The sequence below is a fragment of the Scylla paramamosain genome, chromosome 3 (assembly GCF_035594125.1).
Source record: "Scylla paramamosain isolate STU-SP2022 chromosome 3, ASM3559412v1, whole genome shotgun sequence".
NCBI lineage: Eukaryota > Metazoa > Arthropoda > Malacostraca > Decapoda > Portunidae > Scylla > Scylla paramamosain.
In genome coordinates, this window is record NC_087153.1 from 40940522 (window position 1) to 40968021 (window position 27500).

The window sequence follows — 27500 nt, forward strand, 5'->3', positions numbered from 1 at the left end:
AACTTTTATCCTTCTCCAATCACATTTTAATTTTCTACTTACAGTCACAATCCCACAGTATATGTAGTTAATTTCAACTTTACTTTCAGGTTACCTTCTTGTTGATGTGCAATCTTGCTATGTGGGCGATGAACACCTCTGAGACATCACGAGCAGATGCCCATCCAGCACAGCTCAACTTGTATGGAATCTGGACCTGGACCATCATATCAATGCCACTGGCTTTGATATGTGTTTGATATGGCTTCTATTGCTTTCAAGTGACCATCTGCCTCTGTGAAATATGGAAGATCTTACAAGCTCAAGCATGAGTATTAAGCAAGTTATAGGAATGCTAGTATGAGTGTGGTGTGTCTGAATTAGCTGTCAGAGTATTGTAAATATTATTACTTAGTCTTCCCAGTTATGAAATTAAGAACAGTTGTGAAGTTTGCTTTAAAACCCTTCATTAACTTTGCCACAAAACACTTTTACATGTTATCAAAAGTGTGTAACTGTTATGATGTGTGCATATATATCATTACTACAGAAGAATCTGGAATTTCCCCTCAGATTACTTTAATGAATGAAGCTTGAGTTCACAGATGTGTGGTTTGTAAATTTCACCTGTATTCTCTCCTCTATGGCAGTCTGTTCTGGCAAAGTTTCATTTGTCAAAAGCATTACAGTTTGTAAATGATGTGTCTTCATATGCCTTCACTAGCAATTATGAATTACATTGTGGTCATGGATTTTGTTCTTTTAATACAGTTGCCTCAAGATATTCTGAGCTTTACAATGCTGTCTTTAGTACACTGCAAGAAAATACAGAAATTTCATGTGGCAACATTTATTTTTAAAACATTATTTATTACTTTTAAAAATAGCAATGTGGGGCTTCCTTAATGCAAATAGTCTTGCCCCAAAAAACTTGTGATGTCAGACACTAACTTCTCTTAACACAGCACAACCAAAACCACTCAAAATTATACATTAATTTTTTTTATAGAGCAACATGTGTGGAAAGTGCTACCAGAAATATTTGCATAACAAATATTTGGTTCTGGACCTTAGCACTTATACAGTACTGCACTAACTTACACACAAGGTTAATTAATGATGTAATACTCAGGTGAAGCTGGATTTTCAAAAGACTGATCAATATTTTTTCCCAGATGTCATTTTTATGCAGCTGACTGAAGGAGAAAACACTGCAAAGCTCACAGTATTCTTCTTAAATCTTACTAAAATGTATGCGCATCACTTTCTGATTTCACCCCAATGGCACACAAACCAAAATTCATGGGTATGGAGATGGCTGGACTACTTCCTGTGGCCACCCCTGTTATATCTTAATTTCCCACTGTCTTTCCTGTGTGCTGGTTAAGCTACTCACTGCTGAAGTCCCTGGAAACTAGGTAGAATAATTTAGAATGACATGGTTAAGTTAATGCTGATAAAATCTCATTTGTAATATTCAGGAAGATTGAATTATTCTTCCTCTGTTGAAGCAAATGATATAACATTGACTAGAAGCTTTCACAATATTTATAAGCTTTCTTGTATCAGAGATCTTTTGAAAATCCAACCATTAATTTGTAAATACTTGTATAGTGTAGCTGGCATGAGGGTTGCAGTCTTCATTATTTACTAGTGGACAAGCAACAAGTGATGGTGTGGCTCTGAGCCACTGTAGTAGGGATGTTATGGTCAAACCTCCATACATTACTGTCTCTATCCAGTATGAGACCGGTGTTCAGGAAGCACAAGCATGTGCTGAATAACAAGAAGCCGGCGTGGCTCAAGAGGAAGAGTGAGTAGGACGAGAAAAAACAGAACAAATAAATCCCCTACACGTGTTGTCTCCATTGACACAAGCCATGAAAAGCTTGTCCATCCCTGAGTGCTAAGGAGCAGTGTGTTCAACTGATGATGTGGAAACTTGAGACAGCCAATCATTTAATGGACTTTAGTAGGTTTTGTCACCAGTCTTCTGTGTGTCACTCACTACATTTTGAAATTTTTACTTGTTCTATTTAATTTTGTGTGTATGTACACAATGTTTATGGTCAATAAACTATTTATAAAAACTATTTATCTGTGTAAGATAAAAGCAGTTATTATTATTATTATTATTATTATTATTATTATTATTATTATTATTATTATTATTATTATTATTATTATTACATATTTTCTTTGTATTTAAATATTATTATTATTATTATTATTATTATTATTATTATTATTATTATTATTATTATTATTACATTTTCCTTGTATTTAAATATTATTATTATTATTATTATTATTACATATTTTCCTTGTATTTAAATATTATTATTATTATTATTATTATTATTATTATTATTACATATTTTCCTTGTATTTAAATATTATTATTATTATTATTATTATTATTATTATTATTATTATTATTATTACATATTTTCCTTGTATTTAAATATTATTATTATTATTATTATTATTGTTATTATTATTATTATCATGCATTTTCTTGTATATAAATAAAATACTGTAACTGATTTTTTTTTTTTTTTTATCCATTTAGACACTCTCTCTCTCTCTCTCTCTCTCTCTCTCTCTCTCTCTCTCTCTCTCTCTCTCTCTCTCTCTCTCTCTCTCTCTCTCACTCACTCGAATAAAATGACTGGTGAGGAACTCATTAAAGTGCTAAAAATTCCATTAAACTACGAGAAATAAGACGAATAATTATTATTTACCTAATAACACAAACAAGGAATAATAAACAAAACTTAAGCCAGAAAACACGAAAAGATAAAACTATCATATCAAGAAATACGTAGTTTTAAAAAATCATGAATATCAAATAAATAGCTCACATATAATCAATAAACACGTAAGGAACAGTAAATAAACAATTAAGCCCCTTCATTGCAAGGGCCAGAGTCGGAAAGTAAAAAAAAAAAAAAAAAAAAAAAAAAAAAAAAAAAAAAAAAAAAACTAAAGTACCGAGACTAAAACATAGGGAATTAGACAAATGACAATTAATAAGCACATAAGGAATAATGAATAAACAAAAATTAAGCCAGGAAGACTATTATAATTATTGCAAGGAGATAGATAGAGATAAATATGTACGTGTATGTGAATTCGAGGTTAAAATGCTCAAATCTAGCCAATAGCACGACAATAGCAGGACATAAGTGAAGGTGTTCCTCAAGGCAGGGAAGGTGGGGGGAGGGGGGGGTTGGCTATAAACTATTGGGGGGATAACAGTTCCAATGACTATTAAGTAATGACGCATCCAGTTTGGCGTGTGTGTATTTTTCGCGTTGTGATAATTTAAAGGTTTTCTCGCGTTTTTATTTTGATTTATTGATTTATTTTATTTATTTATTCATTTATTTTGGCAGGTGTTATATTTGTTGAGTGTTTTAAGTATAACTGAGGCTCATTGCATCAAAACTCCATTCATAACCTTCGTGGGACGGTTCAATTTGGCAAGGTTTTTTTTCGCATTTTGGATTTCGTAGTAAATTATGCATTTTCTCATATTTTTCTTTGCTGGTATTGTTTTCATTAAATTACTATAAGATTACTGTGTGTACTTGCTTAAATATTATTGCTTCTTTATATTAGATATCGTATTAAGAGAGAGAGAGAGAGAGAGAGAGAGAGAGAGAGAGAGAGAGAGAGAGAGAGAGAGAGAGAGTTAATCTACTGCTTGATAGCTATCATTTACTTCTCATTCCCTGAGTGAATCTGCTTAAATGCCACATTAATAAGACCTAAATTGCGTTTAGGAAAGTGTACAACAGGCAGAAGTACAAGTAACATGTTATTTTGCGTTCAGAAAGACGAAATGAATAGTAAATCAACTTACGGGGTCATAACAATTACACCACCAGATAATTCACAGCTAAAAGCAACAAATACATGAATAATCCTGTAGAACTCCCTTCGACTCCATATACGACTGGAAAGTTGGGGCGCCTTTCCCCCCCACCCTCCACTACCACGCCTTCTTTTCTTAATCAGCCAGTCAAGCAATAAATCAATCCCTTCGTGAATCATACCCATTTCCAGGTGTCACCCCCACCCCTAGATCTCTCATTCTGTCACGTATGAACAAGTACAAAGGGCAAGCCAGCTGTCTCTTTTAATATTCTTGCCTGAAATAAGATTACAAATGAGGGTCTATTAATCATCCATTAAATAATCCATTTTTATTGCTTTCTCATTCTTCTTCCTCTGTGTATTGTTAAATTGGATGGTTATATCATTGTCCCTTCCTGTGTTTTAGTGTGCCATTACCTGTCCTCTCTTCCAGCCGATATTTAGTTTGTACTAAAATAGACTGGCATAACTTTACAATTTATACACAAATAACAACATAAACCAATAATGCATTGATATTATGCATGATAGGAGTGGACATTTCCACTCTACATCATTAATGAATGCATGATGAGACGCACACTATTACAAAGCTAAAGAGTTCAATACAAACACTCAATAACAATTTCAATAACTTTATTAAAAATAGCAATCTTTATAAATCATGAAACCAGAAAACTTTAATTAAGAACCTGGGGCTATAATATCAAATGCACAATAATGCAAACACTTTTTACACACACACACACACACACACTCTTTAATGATATTTCTTAATATACAGTATAATTCCAAACAGAGAGAGAGAGAGAGAGAGAGAGAGAGTGAGAGAGAGAGAGAGAGAGAGAGAGAGAGAGAGAGAGAGAGAGAGAGAGAGAGAGAGAGAGAGAGAGAGAGAGAGAGAGAGAGAGAGAGAGAGAGAGAGAGAGAGAGAGAGAGAGAGAGAGATGAACTACCTGGGGTCATAAATGCAAAGTACAGGTATCAGTCAGGCAAAGCATAGTGCTTGCCTGTCTCATATGGAATGTAAAAACATGGCTTCATATCATTCCAGACCTGGGATTATGGCCAAAAGTTACCAAGCAGTGCTGAGCAAAATCCAGTAGAGTAATATTCAGTATCATTGAATTACTGACAAAGTAAAGATCATTATGTGCAATGATACTCACTACCTAGGAGCATTTCAGGTTACTACCAAGAGTCTGACCATGCTGGCAGGGATGGTTAGGCTACAACACATTACATACTTCTCCATTCAAATCAGTCAGCTGATTAAATGGAGAGTTAAACCATTTTGATCATCTAAATCATATTAAGGCATTGGATGAGACCTGGACAGCTTGGGTCAACACCATACATAGGTACTCCACTACTCTGTGGGAGACACTTGATTGTGGCAAGAGTCATCACAATACCAAACACCATCCTTGTCAAAGCACAGCATGGCCCACTCATCCACAGGAACCCAGCCATCTCTAAGGAGCAAATTAATGCTGCCCAGTGTCACTCCTCATCACTTTTAGGGAATAAGAAGTAGATCCCACCCCAGCACCATCTTTACATAGAATATAATACAGAGGATAGAGAAGGAATACAAACAGGGCACATGGTATGGTATAGAACACCAACCCTCACTTTTGGAAAACCCCAGCTGCTCAGTAGAGCAGCCAGTCACCATGGCTATCACCTGGGGATTCTTAGGAACAGGTGTTAGGTATAGAATGAGAGATAAAGAAAACTCCCAATACATTTCAAGTCTATACGCAATGCAATTTCAAGTCTACATAGATAGACAAAAAAGTGTTCATGAATTAAACACAATATTGTAAGTTTTAAATGTTATGTGGTACCTTAGATAGATGGACAGGTCACTTGAGAAGAGAAAATAAGAAATGTCTTAGGAAGAGTATTTTGTCATATGTATGAATATATATGACTGTATGACATAGATGACTGGTGAAGGAGATTTTGTCCCTTATCAGAGTGGTTGTGTAGCTGAAACAAATTAATGATTATCAAAACAGAGACACATTTGAGCTGATTGGTGAATTACAGTTTTCAGAGTGGATACGGCATACACTGGGATGATAAAAACTACTGCAGTCATAAAAGTACATGAAAAAATAACTGTGGGGAGGAATGTAAAGCAGTAAAATATGCAACAAAAGAAAGAAAAAGAAAGAAAGAAAGAAAGAGAGAGAGAGAGAGAGAGAGAGAGAGAGAGAGAGAGAGAGAGAGAGAGAGAGAGAGAGAGAGAGAGAGAGAGAGGAGAGAGAGAGAGAGAGAGAGAGAGAGAGAGAGAGAGATAGAGAGAGGAGAGAGAGAGGAGAGAGTAGAGAGAGAGAGAGAGAGAGAATGATGTGACATGACATCTTTAAGTACAAATGAGTATATAGTAACCATACACTGATACTTGTCCCCTTATACAGTGATAGTTTTACCCAAACACAATGGACATGGATGGAACTTTTGGAGGCTAAAGTGCTCCAGGTGACTGGTGGACTCCATTTCATTGCGGAGGTCCAGGATTCTCTGCACAGTTGGGCTTTTGGTGTCAGTGGAAGTGGTGGCAGTGTGGCAGCAGTAACAGTTTTGGTCTTTCTATGGGCAAGTTCTGTAGGATTCATATTCTCCCCTCCTCATGAGGGACATCAGTGTGAAGGGTCAACAGAGCATCAATTCCCTCCTCAGGCAAAGAATGATGGATGCAATTTTCTGTTTCTTGTTGTTGCTCCACCTTTTCAGAGTGCTTGAGGCGCTCGTCAGCCACCTTTCCACTGCTGGTGGGTGTCTCAGACTCACTGGTTCCTGTTCCACATTAAGAGTGTTAGCAGATGCCACTTGTATTTCATCTACTTAGTACATTACATCATTACATAAATAACTGGTGTTATCTGATATTAAAGTGCTAATGAGCAACATGCCACAGAAATCTGTTTATTTCAAGAAAATTATGAAGATAATAATAATGTTTCGTTGCACTTCATAAGATGGCTCAGTTTTTACTACTCACCAACACTGCTAAAGATAGCAACTGGACTCTTAAGGACGCTGCTTATCTTCTCGAGCTGCTCAAGGTCATGATCTGCTTCCTTTTCCTGCACCAGCTTTGATATCAAATCCTGCAGGAAACAACTGTGTTAATTCACATTTTGAATAAATCTAATAGATGAAATTTCACTTACAACACCTTATGTGTCTCTGGTGACTCATGGAGGACAGATACATCACCTGAGACTAAATGGTCAGTGAAGAAGTTGACCCTTGATCCTGGCTAATCACATTAAGTACATTAAACACTCCTGTTAACTAATAACATGAGGGGTAGATTTCTCTGGAAGGTTACATTACACTACTTCCCTGGCATTTGAAAACATTTTGCTCTAAATGAACTCATATGGAAGCTTTCCTGCAACATTAAATCTCAGCTAGATGCCAGATGGTGTAGCCTCCATCACAGAGCAAGGGTAATGATATGAAGGCTTAGTACTTTGGTCAACACCTGAATAAGAACCATTTGAGATGCAAGCAGAGATCACTAAACTGCCAGCAATTGAATAAGAAGTGTGTGAGATGCAGCAGAAATCACTAATCTGCCATGACATGTAATAAGACAAATAGACAGTAGAAAGCCAGACCAGCAGAAGGAATAATCTATCTCTGTTCCTCTTGCACACACAGACTAACACTTTCATCCTTTTCTACTTTATAATCACACAATCTCAATCTCTCTCTCTCTCTCTCTCTCTCTCTCTCTCTCTCTCTCTCTCTCTCTCAATATCACCCTGTCATGCCTCTCCCCTCTCTGCCTTACCTGTGATCCTTCTGGTGACTGTGTGGGCGGGCAGCCTGCCTGGCGCTGCACTTGGCAAACCAGCTGTTTTCCAGCACACCACCACCATCTCACTGATGTGTACCAGCTGGTCGGGCACCATCCCACCTGGAAGCAAGTCAGTGAGTCAGTAGGTGTTTCTGTACACAAAGCTGTCAGGTAGATAGATTTAATGAGTTGAGAGGTAATAAATAAATAAATAAATAAATAAACAAACAAAAGGATAAAACCATAAATTAGGGCAGCGTTCCGATGTGTGACAAGGGCACCAGCAGTATGTGGTAATTACCTGCGGGTCGATGGCAGCCTGCAGTCATCACCGCTAATCCTTCCTGCATTTTCTGAGGCTTGGCCGACTCAAATTCCACCTTCTGAAATGATTGGGTTAGGTTACCTTAGGCTGTGTCTGTAGTAAGGGACCACATCTGTACATGAGGTCTGATCACTGCCAGATATAACTAATATTTCTTCAACACTTTCATGAACAGCAGTGAAAGAGAAAACATTAAGAGGAGGAGGAGGAGGAGGAGGAGGAGGAGGAATAAGACATACAAGGAAACAGGAATAATAGAAGGAAGACAAGGAGGAGGAGGAGGAGGAGGAGGAGGAGGAGGAGGAGCTGCTCATAGGACTGTGTAGATACAAATGAAAGGAAGAATAAGGCTGTGGCTGTGGATGACTTCATTTAGTTTTGGGCAAGCTAGATTAAGACCAGCAGTGTGGAGGATACAAAACAAACAAACACACACACACACACACACACACACACACACACACACACACACACACACACACACACACACACACACACCCTAACCTGTATATACAAAGACAGTGGGCAGGCTTCACACACTGCCTTTAACAATCAGCATCTCTCTCTCTCCTGGAAGTTAAATTTATCAAAAAACTCAAAGAAATCTTGGTAGAGACTTCAGTGAATCTGTGCTCCTGATGGTGGTGGTGGTGGTGGTGGCAGTGGTGATGGTGGTGGTACTTGGAACACTGGCTCTCTTGTCCCCTCATCCACATTCTGAGAGAGAGAGATAGAGATGGTTAGATTAGGTAGGTACTTAGTTACATAGATTGAGATAGAGAGATAGATAAATGGTTAAACAAAGTTAAATAGACTGAGAGATAGATGGTTAGATTAGGTAAACAGATAGACATTGAGACAAGCAGAGATAGGCCTAGTTAGGTTAGGTCCAGCAGATACTTAGATAAATGGGTAAACTGAGAGATTAATAGATAAAATAACAGACAGATAAATAAGCAGAGCCTGCAAAACTATCACTAATATTATGAAAAAAACCCTTGAACACCCTAAGGCTGGGCGCACATTGAGACGCAGGCAACACAGGCGACACAGCACAGAGCAGGGCAGAAAACTGCATCTCACCGGTTTAAACCTAAGCACACATATTGACACGCAGGACAGCACAGCACAGATGCAGACCTGTGCCGGCCAGCGCGACGCAGTCGTTCGAACGCAGTTTCCTGTGCCACGTGCGGCGCAGCTTGATAGCAACTTGCTCTTTAGTACTCACAATGTCGTCCACAGAGCAACTCATAGAGGCTGTTCGCCATCAAAGAGTGCTGTATGACACTAGTCATCCTCATTATATGAGAGGAACTTATAAGAACGAGTTATGGGCAAATTCTCCATGTGTTTTCCTCTTCTCCAAGTATTCACTCCTCCACACTGACCTCTTTGCTCTACAAATGTCATATAATAACATTACTTTCTCCAACTCGTTTTCTGAGTCGGAATCGGAACTAAGGTTTCCAAAGTAATTTTTGGCAACAGCCATGATCAACACTACCGCACAGGACGACAGCCTGCTTCTCAATGTGCGCACCACGCCTGTGCTGCGCTGTGCTGCCCTGCCCTGCCCTGCCCTGCGTCTGCCCTGCTCTGTGCTGCCCTGCGTCTCAATGTGCGCCTTGCCTAACAATTAAAAAATCATTAAAATACCAGAAATGAGGCAATTAGGCATTCAACAAACAAATTCTTCTATCTGTCTATGTCTAAACTTTGTAAAAATTAAAAAAATGACTTTAAATGTGTGTGGCCAGCTGTAGTAGTAGTAGTAGTAGTAGTAGTAGTAGTAGTAGTAGTAGTAGTAGTAGTAGTAGTAGTAGTAGCCTTTCCACTAGGGGTTGAGAGAGCTATTAAGTGAAAGATAGGTGTCTGACTTACCTGATGTCACCTGGAGGGCTATTAAGGGCAGGAACACAGGAGGGCAGGTGTTCACAAGGCAGGTCAACACCACCAGTGTGAGGGGAAGTGTTTGGTGAGCCATACTGATGCTGCATTTGATTCCTGTGATGACCTGGGGGTGGGAAGCAGGTGGGAGGGGTGAGTGAGTGAGTGAAATCTGTCACTGTATACACACTGGGTATACAGTGAAGGTAGGACTCACTCATTGATGAATAACTGTGTGACTGAGTGACTGACTGACTGAATGACTGAGTGACATATCATATCCAAGATTGAAACTGTTATTGTCACACATAAAGGGAAGACTGAAGTTTAAAGATGCAAAGTAACTGTATTTAACATTGGCTGACATAGTGGAATAATACATTAGTGGAGAAAAATAGTGGATTCAGCAGGAGGAATAATATAAATAGACCAGACCAGCAGGAATAATATAAATATAGACAGTTGACCAGACAAATAGACAGTAATTACCTGCGGGTCGATGGCAGCCTGCAGTCATCACCGCTAATCCTTCCTGCATTTCTGAAGCTTGGCCGACTCAAATTCCACCTTCTGAAATGATTGGGTTAGGTTACCTTAGGCTGTGTCTGTAGTAAGGGACCACACCTGTACATGAGGTCTGATCACTGCCAGATATAAATAATATTTCTTCAACACTTTCATGAACAGCAGTGAAAGAGAAAACATTAAGAGGAGGAGGAGGAGGAGGAGGAGGAGGAGGAATAAGACATACAAGGAAACAGGAATAATAGAAGGAAGACAAGGAGGAGGAGGAGGAGGAGGAGGAGGAGGAGGAGGAGGAGGAGGAGGAGGAGGAGGAGGAGGAGGAGGAGGAGGAGGAGGAGGAGGAGGAGGAGCTGCTCATAGGACTGTGTAGATACAAATGAAAGGAAGAATAAGGCTGTGGCTGTGGATGACTTCATTTAGTTTGGCAAGCTAGATTAAGACCAGCAGTGTGGAGGATACAAAACAAACACACACACACACACACACACACACACACACACACACACACACACACACACACACACACACACACACACACACACCCTAACCTGTATATACAAAGACAGTGGGCAGGCTTCACACACTGCCTTTAACAATCAGCATCTCTCTCTCTCCTGGAGAGAGAGAGATCTGAATACATATGAAGGATCTGAATACATATGAGAGGGCATCAAATGTCAGGTTAAATCCTTCACTTCATATACAGAGCTTAAACCCATTTATTTATCTTTTTTTTTTTTTCAATGCCTGCCCAAACTGAGATGCATCTTATAACCCCATATGTCTTATAAACTGTCAAATACAGTATTTTCTATTTTACAGTATTTTATCTTGTTCCAACAGGAAAATACTAATTTTACAGTATTTTATCTTGTTCCAACTGGAAAATACTAATTTTTTTGTCATTTTATATGCTAATGATGAAGTGCTTCAATGGCTGTCCTTCATCAATATCCTATGGTCACCTCCTCTCTCCAAACTAACCAACAAGAACTCATGCACTATACTTGGTTTGTGTAGTAACAAGAATTGTGGGAGCTGATCACAACACACTATGACCACTGACTACTTAAATGTGTATTCATTCACATAAACTATACTATATCTTAATTAATTGACTATCCATGCACAAAAAACATAAAAAATAAATAAACAAATAAGTAAATAAACAGAAAAAGATTACTTTGTTATGCAACTCCATGGTTTCATATAAATTTCCCAGAGTAAAAGCAAGCATGACACACTCAGTATAATAGCATGTATATTACACTTACTACTTCCAAACTGCCCCAACATGTGCATGGGAAAGGCCACATCTGGCATGCTCACCTGACAACACAGTAGGAGCCAATGTACCCAAAAGCATTGACTGTCAGGAAACAAACTGATGTTAAGTAGTTCTTCAAGAGCTTTTTTTCCATACTTCATACTTATTTTCCGAGCATTCACAAGACCGGTTAGCTGCAGGCAAACAAATGCAAGTCATTAATATTACAAAGATAAACCTCAAAATACAAAGTGTCATTCCCAATTCAAAAGAAAAAGGAAAGAAAAGGAGAAATAAAGAAAGCAAGCAAGTAAAATTATTAACTCCTGATCAAAGTCTTCCTTCCACTTCTGAAGCCAGAAAGCAAAATCATATTCCCCTTCACCTCACACTCTACTTACACCAGATCTATCATGGCATAAGGTAATTGATATGAAAAGTTCTATGCATAGCTATAATCCATTTTCACCTCTTTTTACCAATATAGTAACAGTAATCTTTAACATTTTGTCACCTAATGACACCATCACACACATTTTCAGTAACTGTAGATAATTCTAATGAGCCAAAATAAAATTACAGTAGATGCAATGCAATATTTTATCGCAATCACCCCTTTACTGCCAAGTGTTACCTTTTTAAATTATATTCTAAACTTCCATCAAGCTTAGGAAGCCAGTGCAGTTGCTAGAACAGTTTACTAGACACAATGAGGATAGTATCCCTCTAACATAAAAAAAAAAAAAAAAGGTCACATACCAAGTACACCACACCATAGATTTTGATGCTTTCAATGAACCCAATGATACAGATTTCAAAGGAGGCTGAGGAGCACGAGTGTTTCCAGCAGTGGCCGAGCTCATAGCAGGAGTATGGCAGGATCTTGCTGAAGCTCCCCATCCTGCTGTTGTTACCACTACTGCTCCTGCTGGTACCTGTCTCTCCTCACTACCTAAAGGGCAACACCTGAAAAGGGAACATAAGCATGGGTGTGCTGTCAATCCTCCTGTCTAAGTACTAACTTGTGCAAGCAATCTATTGAGGTGTTGAAACAACTCCCACAGGAAGCATATGAAAAACAAATACACAGGCACCAGATCACAAGACAATACTATTCAGTTAACAATGAAGTATGTATGCTGTAAATTTCTTATGTACGTTAAACTGCAGATATCCAGACTGAGAATGCCTCAAGTACCTTGTGATAAATAAAGCTCAACACATCATCAAATAAGTCACCAGCATCAAGGCAGTTTTTTGTTCAAGCAAGTCAGTTCTTAGAATCCCACAAAAGCAACTGTCAAAATCTGCAGATACACTTAAACTATCAGATGCATCAATGGTGATGCAGCAAAACCAGTCTCATCACATAAAAAATATAAAAAAATCAAAGATGTATGTTGGAGTCATCATAGATATCACAGAGAGGATATCATCTCAAGTAGAGCAGTGTCACATCATCTTAATCCTTATCACAGGCAAAATAGTTGATAAGATATTTCATGAGCTCAGTGATAAACACTATACTCAGTAATCTGATAATGAAACTGTAACATGTTCTTTAAAGAGGAAAAGAATGCTTATTAAAAAGAATCCCAAAAAATATATTGGCTCCTGACAGACGCTATGGTCCCAATACCTAAAACGAGAGAGAGAGAGAGAGAGAGAGAGAGAGAGAGAGAGAGAGAGAGAGAGAGAGAGAGAGAGAGAGAGAGAGAGAGAGAGAGAGAGAGAGAGAGAGAGAGAGAGAGAGAGAGAGAGAGAGAGAGAGAGAGAGAGAGAATGATAGGCAACAAATTCATCCAAGTAGACATGGCAAAAACTGTAGATTTTTCCTACTTAATAAGCTTCATGGGCAGACAAATTCATCTGCATGGTCAGTTAAAGGATAAGTAAATCTGTGCACTGACATAAATCTGCAATGTTGTTTCTGTAAGGCTGAGCTGTACATTACCAGTTTACTTTCTACCCTCATGAGAATTGGTTCACATTCTCTCACGTTCTCAGGATCTGATCGATTCAATTAATACATGGAGTCAATGTGACCCGGGTCTTATCATCCTGCACTGATCACATCAAGAATGGCATGACACGTTACAAAAGGAGGCACTGCACAAGCATTACATTTATGCCCCTACATCATAACTGCCTCTAACCAATACTAGCGAGTTGAACCTACAGCAGCTCAAAGGTCACGGTACGTGACTCTTCACTCAATGAAACATTGTAGTCACTCTTGCTAAAGCAAAGATTGACTGACCAGAAATGTCAGGTCACTGCAAGCTGGTTTCAAAGCAGAAAGATGAAAATCTCATAATAATGAGAAGGATGCTGTAATACTTCTATAAGGTGATTCCAAAAGCTTGATCACTGATGAGAAGTGTATTGCCATACATCACAACCTGTGGCTCACCCAGGCCCTATGATGAGTGTACTGGATAAAACAGCTCAAGACAGCCACAACTTCCATTGCCACATGCTCATTCCCATACATGTGCAATTTTTAACCTACTATACAGTACTGCAATTAATTTCTATACCTATTGTGTTGTTGCAATGTTTAAGATTTTTACAGTATGAAGGCATCATTCTCAGTCTGTGAAGTGGCAACTGTCAACAGCAGCAAGCCATCCTCTCTAAAAGTTTAAGTAAGCATTTCTATACTAAAGACAACACAAGCCAAGAACCGCTTCACCCTATTTACACAGCTATACAGACAAGAAAGTCAAGGCTCTCACGTGGCACTTGACTTTGTTTACAAATGCTTTCACTGTTGCAGGAGACACCCGACTGCTGTTGACAGATGCCACCTTGCCATCTCAGACTATCAGCTGACGCCACAAAATCAGTCACATCACCGCACTGAGGGAGATAAACAAACCAGCACCTGAGAGCTTGTCATCACTCAGTACTAAGTCTGTTTTGTCTGCCGCAGGGCTCGTCTTGACGTGTACAAGTATAAATAGAGGATGAATGGCAAATGACAAACCATAACTGTCCACGGGGGCGAGTTGTGTGTGGAAATGAGGTAACGTGTGTTGTGTTGCTTAATATAAAGTGTACGTATCCCACAGTACTCTCCACAACCACCAGCCCCATTCCGATAGTAATGACCTCAATCCTACCAACCACCACCCATTTCTCAATATGCATAACCCACACCAGTCCATTACTACTACATCACTAGAAAATTTACCGTCTGTTTGTGTGTGCAGTGCTGCGTTATAGTGTCAATAACCCACACCACCCCCACTATAACCCACCATCACACCACGATCTCAATCCTACACACTACCACCCACTTAGTAAATAAACAACAATCGCCCATTACAATTACACCACTACAAGAATTACCGTGTGTGTGCAGTGGGCTTGGGGCCAAATGAGGTTTATCTGGGTGGTGGGGTACCTCAGCGCAATCATGAAGGCTGGCGGGGTAGATATCAGGTCGCTATCTGTAGTTTTAGTTCCCCTACACGTCCGTCTGTCTGATTGGCCGCTACTGCCCGCCAACCTTCCGCACTACGAGCCTAACAGTGTTAAGTTCGTATAATTTTACTGTTATTATTATTATTATTATTATTATTATTATTATTATTATTATTATTATTTCTCATGTCTCTGTGTCATACGAAATAGTATTTGTACTACTACTACTATTACCACTACTACTACTACTAGTAGTAGTAGTAGTAGTAGTAGTAGTAGTAGTAGTAGTAGTAGTAGTAGTAGCAGAAATACTGCATTTTGGTTTATGAAAGCGACAGATGCGTGGTTATGTAATGCAGTTCACTATTACCATCTGCTTCCTTTTATCAATAATGACCATATGATATCTGTCACAAATCAAAGGTCGCAGATAACGTGGTGCTTTATACTTCAAAGAAGACCCTGATATGCGATCACGTGAAAAAGGAACACCCCAACAGCAGGTTTGATCTACAAAATAAATAAATAAATAAATAAATAAATAAAAGTCAATCCACAAATTTATGATGTTACGAAAGGCTTAAAACTGAAGATATGATGGAAGGTAGAGTGCACAGCGAGATGCGAACAATGAACAAAAATTATAGCGCACACACACACACACACACACACACACACACACACACACACACACACACACACATGACCATATATATATATATATATATATATATATATATATATATATATATATATATATATATATATATATATATATATATATATATATATATATATATATATATATATATATATATATATATATATATATATATATATATATATATATATATATATATATATATATATATATATATATATATATATATATATACCAGTGGAAGACATTAAATTTTGTGTAGGTGGTGGGTGAGCATGGTGGCTGCAGATGATAATAATGATTATCTATATTTTGGTGTTTCACAAAGCTATTACTGGCTGTGTTGGCCTAGGTTAGGGTTGACTATGCTGGTCCGGGCAAAGCTACGAGGTCACACATTCTGAGGCGCACATCCATGATTCAACAGCTTGCATTATTACTTATATCACAGACTGAGTCACTTATTTGAGGTACTGAATCGCACATCATGAACTTATTCCATGCATCAGCCACTGAGAGCTATATTCTGAAACACCTCTGAGCTGCACCTCCATTACTTACAAAGTAATATTCCTCAAGTGTCAGGCTTGAATCATGTGTATCAAGGACCTGTGAATGTGTATAAGCATGTTAAGTCACAACTATTGTCTCAATGATGTTTGTGTATTTTCTATGGTAACTCTTCATTAGGATCTACACTAATCACAGCATTTACCTGCAGCTCTTCATGTGGCATCTTTACTCTTACCCACCTTGTAAATTTAGTGTTACTTTAAAATCAAACTTAAGACTGTAGTTTTCCTTTAGAAAATTAAGAAGGTACACATTTGTATGCAATCACATGGTCATCATTGCATATTACTTCTTATTATAGTCACAATCACCGCACACTTTTTCACACGTCTTGTAATTTTTTATACAACTGCCACAGATCCATTCATTCTTCAGGAAGTGGCTTCCTTGTGGCTACTGCCATATTAATGGAGATTGCCCTTCTGTCCTCCAGAGCTACACTATGATGATAAGGAAAAGCACATGCTGTTTTGCATCTGCTTTCTGCAATGTATAGAATTCTGCACTTATCAACATTAATTTTCAATATTAGCAGTTTTCCCATAGCACTTAAAAATACTTTTCCAAGTGTTAATTTTGCTTTTTGCATGACAACTTATTGGAAGCAGTGGAAGTGAAGTGTGATGGAAGAGATGGAAGAGTTGGGGGATGAGGTTATAAAGGAGAGAAAGGGAGAAGTGGAGGGGAAAGAAACAGATCCCTAGCTACACTTTTGTGTCCCCATCAATATATGTAGCTGTCCCTCCAATTCAGGTAGTCCAAAAGTGGCACTGCTGAGACATAATGCTTAAAAATAGAACAAGAGATAGATTTTCAGATAGCAATATTGCTTCACACAACAGCTACAAGAATTTGCTACATCTGAACTCACAAAGGAAAGAAGACAGCAGGGTTTGGCTCCTCACTTCTTTCCCATTGCAGCAGCCTGAGCCGCCTTCTTTGCCTTCACCATCTCAACAAGCTCCTGAAATGCCATCATATGAGAATAAGACTTAAAAGTTACAATAACATCAGTGTCTACTGTGCACTATATAAAACCTTCACTACATACATACACACACACACACATATATAAAACCTTCACTACACACACACACACACACACACACACACACACACACACACACACACACACACAGCACTTACATCTCCATGCATTTATGGAGGGACCACAAAGATAAAAGCAGATCAAAAGATAAATGCATCAGAGAGAGAGAGAGAGAGAGAGAGAGAGAGAGAGAGAGAGAGAGAGAGAGAGAGAGAGAGAGAGAGAGAGAGAGAGAGAGAGAGAGAGAGAGAGAGAGAGAGAGAGAGAGAGAGAGAGAGAGAGAGAGAGAGAGAGAGAGAGAGAGAGAGAGTGTCACTCCATAAACAAGATAAACCTGATTTGTTTTCTCCACAATCTCACATACAGGGAATAGCAAGCAACACATCACCAGACACACAAACACACACACACACACACATATACAGACCTTATAGCGCCTCATGCAGTCTTTCTTGGTTCGGTTGGGGACACACTTGGCAATGCGGTCCCAGCGGTCAGGAGTAGAGACTGGATAGGTCTTGAGGGCTTGCTCCAGCAACCTCTGTTCCTCAGCTCCCCAAGCAGCAGTGTTCATCCCCAGCATCTCCTGTGGTGCTGCACAAAGGAAAGATCTAACATCAGCCTAAAAACATGTTTTTTCTTAAAATATCTTGGAATTGATTCACAGCTCAGCTGGTGATATTGCATAGAGCTAAAAGACAATTCACAGCAGTTACACAGAGAAGGGAGAAAGCTCTTGAGTTCATACAGAGAAGACTCATGGTAATAATTAATTAGTATAAAAAGAGAAATGAGAAATTACCCAAGCATCAACATGATATAAAACTACACAAAGATGCAAAAGAATGATCTGAATGTCAGCATAACAGCAAGAACTCACTGTCATATCTCTGGGAGGCTGTGGTGTCGCTGATCACCTGCCGAGCCTGTGCCTTCTCCATGCTGTGGTAGGCATTCTTGTTGGCTGCCTCCCTCATGTGCTTGTCTGAGTGTTGCAGCTCCTTGGCCTTATTGAGCACCTCCTTGGCCAGCCTGGTGATGCTGGTGGCTGTGTTGGTTGATATACTCTGCCACAACCTCCCACCTGCAGCATGGAGGGTTCAAAGAGTTCCTCTAAGTACAGCAATGCATAAAAACATAACCTAACATTAAGGGAGCTGCAAGAAGCCATCCTTGTATGAAACATATCTACCTATATCCACCTATCATTCCCATCCATAAATTTGTCTAATCCTTTAATGCTCCCCAATGACTCAGCACTAACAACCTGATTACTGAGTCCATTCCATTCATCTACTACTCCATCTGAGGACCAATTTCTTCCTCTCTAACTATTTTCAAGCTTGAACCCATTGTGTCTTGTTCTATCCTAATTATGATCCTGAGAATTTTATAAATGTCACCTTTGTTATATTCCCTATACCACGTGAAGACCTAAATGGTGTGTATGTAGAGAACAGTAGTAGGGATCAGATAACAACCTTGATATTAGTCATTTTAAAACACACATGGAAACACAAGAATAAGGCAATAAATCAATCAAATAAAATATTAAAGCTTAAAAAACCCATCTATTTATATACTAGGCCAGCAATCTCACATCAGCTGGCCCAGACAAGGCACCACACACACACACACACACACAGACACACACACACACACACACACACACACACACATGCACACCACTTAGTGTCAGCATGCTCGGCTCACAACCGAGAAGGCATGGGTTCAAGTCCTGGGAGAATCTCTTCATGTGTAGCCCCTGTTCACCTAGCAGCAAGTAAGTACAGGATGTAACCTGAAGGGTTATGGCCTCACTGTCCCAGTGTGCGGTGTGTGAATGGTCTCAGTCCTACCCAAAGATCAATCACTACAAGCTCTGACCTCTTTCCATATGGGGAACAGCTGGTTTGGTGACCAGCAGACGAATGTAGGTGAATGACACGTCATTCACACTCTTAGCCCTGTCAGCCCCAGTGGAAAGGGACAGCCTTGTGGACCACCAATAATAATAAGATATCAAAAAATATATAAAAAGAAGCAATTTACACACACACACACACACACGAACCAGCTCACCTCTTTGTTGTGCCGGCAGGGAAGAGGTTGACGGCTTTGATGAGCAGCTGGAGGTCATCTTGATTCCAGACTTTGAGTGATGAACCTTCCCCTCCTCCTCCACCCCCTCCCCTTGCTGCCGCTGCTGCACCTCCTCCCTCTCCTTTTTGATCCTGTTGCGCACCTCACTCACCTACAACAGAGAGAGAAGGCAAAGAAGTGTTACAGGGGGTCCTCAAGTTATGACAGAGTTCTGTTCCTATGCCATGTTATAAACTGATTTTCTGCATAGGTCAGAACCAGCATAAGTAAGCTACCTGCAGTATGTCAATCACTAATACTAATACTGTTGTACTGTAAAGTCATAGTCTAGGACATAAACACATAACTATTGTGCCTGTAAAAGAAACATATGAAGGACAAAAGTCAAGACTGTCATACACCAAGGACTCCTTGTACTAATCATAACTATCAGTGGAGAAATAGTCTGAAAGGTTTGACTATCCTAGGGAAAACAGGTCATACAGAATATCCAGATCATTTGGGGTGGATTGTTCTAATTTAGATTAGCTTGCTTTATGCTACTTTAGATTTAGCTAATCAGATAAGGTAATGTAACATGACTTAAATAGACCTAACATAGTTCATTTCAAAAGTGATGCAGATACCCATATGTCTGTTGGAGCAGCTTTTGGGTTCAAGGCTTAGGAAATTTTTTGATTTAAGAATGACAAAAATTATGCTTTTTCTTTTTTTTATATAAGCAACAATTACTGCTACTACTACTACTACTACTACTGTTGGCCCTCCACACTCACCTCCTGTGTCAAAAAATTACTACTGCTATTACTACTACTGTTGATCTCTCTCACTCACCTTTGTCAATTAACTACTACTACTACTGTTGATCCTCCCTCACCTCCTTCATGAGTACCTCCCACCCTTGCATCTTGTCCTGGGCCACTTGTGCTAGTTCCTTGTTGAGTTCCTCTAGGCGGGTCAGCTCCAGTGCCTCACACAGCAGCTCCACATCTGTCATGGTCTGCACTCGCTCCCCCTCCTCTGATGCAAAGTAACTGTTGTCCTTACAGAGAGTCCGCAGCATCTGGGAATAGAGGATACTATACTAATGATTTTCAGCCTCTCTGTTATTGCTGCAATGTTGCATATCTTGCTATCTTTTTACTGCTATTTTTTTTCTAGTAAACTCTGGAACTCCCTGCCTGCTCCAGAAGATCCTCCTTCCTATAACTTGAACTCTTTAAAATGGCTGGTTCCAACTTTTCAAAACACTTATCCAACAATTCTGGATAATCCTTATGATCTTTCTTTTGGGACTAGCATCTCAGTGGACTTTCTTTCCCCCCTTTTTATTGCCCTTGACCAAAGATCTTGCATAAAAAATGTTACTGAAATATGTGAGGAAAGGGTGAAGAGAGAGTATGTGAAGTTCAGAGCAAAGAGGAAGGGAATACAAGGGCAGGACTAAATAGAGAAATCTGTTGCAGTTATGTCCTCATGGAGTATTTATCAAGAGGTGTCAAATAAAGATAGACAGATACAGAGATGTTCTTTATCACTGTCACCATCACATCTATGCAATGACAAAGAATGTGTGCTTTATTCTATTTCACGTTGCTTTTTAAAATTATTTACGTGAACAAAATACAGGCAATCATAATTTGTATATATATTTTTTTAGTTTCCAAATTAATTTACACATTTGAACACTAAATTTAATGCTCTTTCCATCTTTCTAATACAAATGCAGTCCTCTCAGCCCCTTATGAACAGGAACTGTATCAAAATCATTTAAAAAATGACATCAAAGAAAAAGGAAAAAAATATAAATCTGAAAGTATATAATGAATGAGAATATTTTAATGTGAAATGTTACAGAAGATGAAAGTGGGTAGAGTTTCATTTTTTAGTTTTTCTTTTTTTTTTAGCAAATTTTGTAGCCTTAAAATGAATGATAAAAAAAAAAAAAAAAAAAAAAAAAAAAAAGACTTGCCAGGTAGAATGATGGCTCCAGGCATGAGTCATGAGAACTATAGGGGCAGGTGACAGGAAGGGAGGACTGCGACGAGATGAAAGTGAAAGGGGAGAGGAAAGGAACAGGAGGAGGAAAGGATATAATGTAGTGGGCTTGCTTGCCATAGCCAGGGATCATTATTATTATTATTATTATTATTATTATTATTATTATTATTATTATTATTATTATCATCATCATTATTATTATTATTATTTTTTTTATATATATATTGGAGGATCACTGGCCAAGGACAACAAAGACTGAAAAAAAAAAAAAAGAAGAAAGAGGCCCACTGAGGTGCTGGCTCCTGAACAGTCAAGTGTTAGTCAAACAAACAGGGTAAGTGCCTTGAAACCTCGCTCTTGAAAGAGTTCAAGTCATAGGAAGGTGGAAATACAGAAGCAGACAGGGAGTTCCAGAGTTTACCAGAGATAGGGATGAATGATTGAGAATAATGGTTAATTCTTGCATTAAAGAGGTAGACAGAATAGAGATGAAAGAAAGAAGAAAGACTTGTGCAGTGAGGCATGCAGTTAGCAAGATCAGAAGAGCAGTTGGCATGAAAATAGCAGTAGGAGGTAGCAAGAGATTCAACACTGCAGTGATGAAAAAGAGGCTGAAGACAGTCAGTTAGAACACACTAGAAAGAAAGTGCACCACGAAAATTCAATATATTTGTCAAGAGAATTTTTGATTATGTTAGCGATCACAGCAGTTTAAGCGTCAAAGACAAGTGTGTGGTAAGTTCTTACATGTCAAGCATATTCTACCCTCCTCCTCACCTTCCTCTCTTTTTTGAATGCTTTCTTCAGCACCTCTCTTTCCTTCTTTTCTACCTCCTGTTTTGCTCTTTGCTCTGCCTCCTCTGCTTCTCTTTTCTTTCTCTCTGCTTCCTCAGCTTCCTGCCTTACCTGAAAACACCAAATTTACACATTAGCAAGACATATCATTCAAAAAAAAGACAACATAGCATGGTATTTCAAAATATATGGCATTTCCGAGCATAAGACATGAAAAATACAAATCAATGAGAAAAATGTGAAGCCTTGGTCTGTTGTAGAAATCAATGCATATATGTGTCCGAGAGTAGTTAGAGATTGGCCTGGTGCTAATACTGGAGATCACAATGTGCACTCACCCTCTCCTCCTCTTCTTGTTTTTGCCTGATTGCCTCTGCTTTAGCCTTTTTCTGAGCCAGTCTTCTTTCCTTGTCTTCTTCTTTAAATCTTAAAAAAATTATATATATATATATATATATATATATATATATATATATATATATATATATATATATATATATATATATATATATATATATATATATATATATATATATATATATATATATATATATATATATATATATAATTCTTCATCTCTTTCCCTCTTTTTCTATAAACTTACCCATTCTTTAGCTACAGAAGTAGACAGCAAAAGCAGGAATTAATTTTTCCCTCATAAGGAGTCAGAAGTAAAACAAGAACAGCTTCTTTGCAATCTAAATCATCATAAACCCTTCCATCAAAATGAAATTTGAAGTATTATGTAACAACAGAAAAAAGTACTCCTTGTGATAAATATCTCTTGGGATAATGCACAAAATTTCAACTTTTATTGGGATACAACGAAAATACACGAAATCAGTAATAAGTAACGAAACATACTTGGCTATCCTTGGGTCACAGGCATATGCATTGTCAACTAGCCTGCGCAATCGACCCATCTCCTCCTTCCGACGCCTCGCTCGCTCTACCTTGTTCTGCTTCTCTATCCATCGACGCTCCTCCCGGCTGGCAAGATTGACTGATTTAAAGAAGGGAAGGCGACCACAACATTGCAGTCACATTGCACTGTTACAAAATATTCAAAGAAACTAAAATGACCAGTTAAAGCAATCAGAACAATGTCGGTGCCAGTTTTCCTTGCCATAAGTCTGGGTATTCTGTCTAGCCATATTAAATTTTCTTGTTATTTTTTCCAATGTCAAGTCTAGGCTTAAGTTTGGGCATTATTTCCTTATTCAATTAAAATTTTATTCAATGTTAATGTTTCAAGATACAAATTTCACCATTTTTGCTGCCTTTGGGAAGATAAAGCAAGGCTGGAGTGGAATACACATAACTCTAAAAAGACCAGACATACAAATAGTGAAGACTCACTCCTGTCCCTTCTCCTTTTCCTCCTCATCCAGATATGAAAACTCTCGCCAGGAATCAAAGTCGTACCAGAATCCATAGAAGCGATCAACCTGCACAGTGATGAAAATTAAGTCGGTTAACAATACAAAATAAACACTATTCATAAAGAAATCTTGAAATGATGTTTTATGTGTAAGTTACTGGACCCTCTATGCTGAGGAAAATTATAGTGTATGATATTTTAAACAAACTTTCAAAATTACTGGTCTATCTTTCCATCAACATAGCATATGATGATGGTAACTATAAAAAGTAAACTGTCACCAAATATCTACTTGCATTTCTGCTACTAGTAATCTCACTTCTAAAACAGTACAAGGGAGATTGATGTGACTGTACAGGCCAATCACTCTCTCCAGTTACTTAATCTGCTAATCTGGACTGACCTTTTGTTTGGTGTCATCAGGTTTGCCCAAGCCAGGAACGTGCTTGTGGGTGGACCAACGAGCATTGCACTCAAACACCCGTGAAAATCTGCAATGCAACACTGTGCCTTACAAAGATGTGGTGGAGACTGAAGAAGAGAGAGAGAGAGAGAGAGAGAGAGAGAGAGAGAGAGAGAGAGAGAGAGAGAGAGAGAGAGAGAGAGAGAGAGAGAGAGAGAGAGAGAGAGAGAGTTATATAATCTAATATATAGACCTGACATTACAATATGAGATGGAGTTAATCCCTTCAGTGATATGTAATCATCCACACCACTACAAGTAATGTATACAATCTTTATAACCACCTGCAAGAAAAAAGCGGTGAAAAGGAATAGATTTTTTGCAATTTCTAGCCAGTATAATGTTTGGAGATGGCTGTAGAATGTGAAGAATTGTCCCAGAGTGGTTAGTGGTAAAGAAAAGATGTACCAAATAGCAATGAATACTGAACTTTCAATTCTTTGTTGAGTCATTTTTCTTCCTAATAGGAGTTAGCGCTTGCCTTGTGTGCACATATATTTGACATTACAGTATGACATGGAGTTAAAAGACCTTTGAATTCTTTGTGGAATAAATTTTCTTCTTAGTGGGGATCAGCGCTTACCTGGAAGAAGTTTGCCTTATTGTGTGCACTGACAGCCGGCACCTCGTCATCAAACTCTGGGTCCACCGAGTCCCAGGAGCGTCGCTTGATGGGGTCCCCGAGAATCTCATAGGCTTTGGTGATGCAGGTGAAGTAGTCATCGTCATCCCTCACCTCCTCCCCAGCTGCTCGCCGCTTGTCTGGGTGGTGCCACAGAACCATCATGCGGTCTGTGAGGAGTAACACAATGGACGGAAGTGCACACTAATGCTGCACTCTCATTCCTTTACCCAAGTGTTGGGTCATCCTGTTTTAAGCACGTACCAAAGGGAATGCTAATTATTATATTAGACTTACAGATATCTTAGCATAAAACCAATGATCAGAAAATATAATGTCTATCTATCTATCTATATATCAGGTTGCCAATCCCACATGGGGTGGCCCAGACAAACCACCACACACTCTTACAAATATCATTCACACTCATAGCCATAGGGGCGCCAACTATTCTTCAGACACATTCTCTCTGCTCTTCTGTATGCACCACCTAGCTACAATTCAAGAGCTTGTTAAAGCTAACAGTTATGGACATGGTTTCATAATTAATAGTAATTACTACAAACAACATGATGGCATTCCCTTTGGGTTCTACTTTAGCAAATGTATCCCAAATGATTGGTGTGAGCAAAACTTCAATAATTAGCCATGCAATGTCAATAGCAGGCAACAAACTGCCTGTGCCAGATGATTGACAAAAGTCAACTGACAATGCTCCTCGCTGTGGGCCACAGGAAGACACAGCTCGCCCACGCCCACTCACTGTCAGTGTGGCCACACTTATTTGGTACAATGCTCCCACTTTTCTCACCATTTATCACACTCACCTGCTTGCTCACAACCATTGCCAGTGTGGCCATAGTCATAGTCTCAAATCACCATACTACACCCCAGGAACTTTGGTATAGCAAAGCCAACCACATACATCCATAGCAAGGCACAAATAAAATGTAGTTATTGAAAATATACAAATAAAATAAAAATACCAAGACTAAAAGGGCTGACACTGCAACTGAAAACTGGCACTATAAAAATACCTTCAAACAGCAGGTGCACTAAAACTTGGTACTCAGTACACTATACACTCTAGCTCCAGATGCCACCAGGACTTACACGCTCTTTTGATGTCATCATCAGAGGCCTTGTACCTGTGCTTTCGGAGTCCCAGTACTGCATAATGATCCTGGTCCTGAAAGGCAATGTTGTAGAAATGTATCAATATATAAAAGAAAGATACTAATCAAATAAATGACAGAGGTAAGTGATGCTCTCATAGTGAACAATCAAGACAGAACTATATATGCTAGATAAGTTTAGGTTTTGAAAAGAGCTTAGTAAGAACTGGTTCACAGAGTAGTGGACAAATAGAACAGGCTTAGCATTCATGTGGTCAGCACCTACACCATAAGTGATATCATGAGGTTAGATGACTAGGCATATGCATATAGAGGCCAGATGGCAATAGGAAGGCTGACTGCATGGGGAAGAGGAGGATAACAGATTTTCATGGTTAGTACAGGAGTTATCCAGTGTAGGCCAGCCAATCTTTTGCAGTCTTCTCCATTCTTATGTTGCTATGACTGGACCATGCTGGCTGAGTTCTCACCTTCCAGTCTGCTGGGTTGAGAGAGCGAAGATAGTGTATGTCATCCTCCACCTCCACCTCCTGAGCCTCCTCCTCCTCACTCTCCTCTTCACTTTCCCCAACTGAGGAGGTGAGGTGGCCCCGCAGACGCCGTGCCTCATATATGTGGAACCATCGTCCCACTGGTTCTACCTCCACCTGGATGAGTGCTGTGGAAGGGAGAGGTAGAGAGAAAATAAAACAGATATTACCAAGAATACCATTCAGGATGCTGAGGAAATAAAGGACATATTGTACAGAAAGAGACAGAAAAGAAAAATACCATAAGAGAAGAACAACTAGAAGGTCATCTCTAAAAAGTACACACACACACAAAGAGACAGACCATGAAAGATAAAGAGATGTTGTTGCAGAGACTATACACCAAAACATCATCTGAGAAATTCTCATCTACATACAAAAGCCCCCTGGTTAAGTTAAGTTAGTGTTCTTAATGGGGGCATCCACTGGAGAAAGATGCACTGGTTAAGCTGGATTAGTGTCTTTAAAGGGGGGACAGGACTCGCCTTTCAGTTAGGTTGGGTAAAGTTAGGTTAAGCTAGAAAGTTCCCAGTTTTCAATATATGGCACCTCATCCTTAGACTTTCCAACGAATGTCAAAATTTGGCATAATTTAGCTTCTTCCACCCTAAAACTCCATTTTCCCACCATGTCTCCAAGCTTGTTAGGGACAGAAAAAAGATAGGATTTGTGGTGTTAAACTGCAATTTACTGGTAAGAATAGCATAATGGGAGATCTGGGTGATGGAGCCTCCCAATTAGCAAGGTTAGTAATCTCACAGTTAGAATAGTGTAGTGGGGAATATGGGGGGGATGGGATATTCTCTGTTTGTTGACTATTTTTAAGGATTTCTGCGCAAAACAGTGTTTTTACTCCTTAAACTTTTCAGGCTTCCCAACTTTGGTTTATTTTGGCCTGCACTCCCCTACCTTAAAAATGTAAAAAGAAAACAGGAAAAGGAGTGGAGAAAATTAACGGTGAAAAAAATTGTATTTTCGGACAAAATGAAAAACCTAAAATTCTATAGATATAAAATGTAGATATATTAACAAAGTTTCTATGATATCTCTTTCAAAGCAATTAACTAAAA

At 38.8% G+C, this 27500-nt stretch overlaps 1 long non-coding RNA gene and 1 pseudogene across 4 annotated transcripts in view; one reads left to right on the plus strand and one right to left on the minus strand.

Moving 5' to 3' along the window:
* The window catches only part of LOC135096306 (uncharacterized), a 12538-nt gene extending 11434 nt beyond the window's left edge, over positions 1-1104 (plus strand). For all 4 annotated transcript variants that reach the window (XR_010264673.1, XR_010264672.1, XR_010264671.1 and 1 more), the window contains exon 6: positions 90-1104. This is a non-coding gene — a long non-coding RNA (uncharacterized LOC135096306). The remainder of the gene's footprint in view (positions 1-89) is intronic.
* A 7470-nt stretch (positions 1105-8574) lies between these two features.
* Positions 8575-27500, minus strand: part of LOC135096801 (dnaJ homolog subfamily C member 2-like) — a 22372-nt pseudogene continuing 3446 nt past the window's right edge.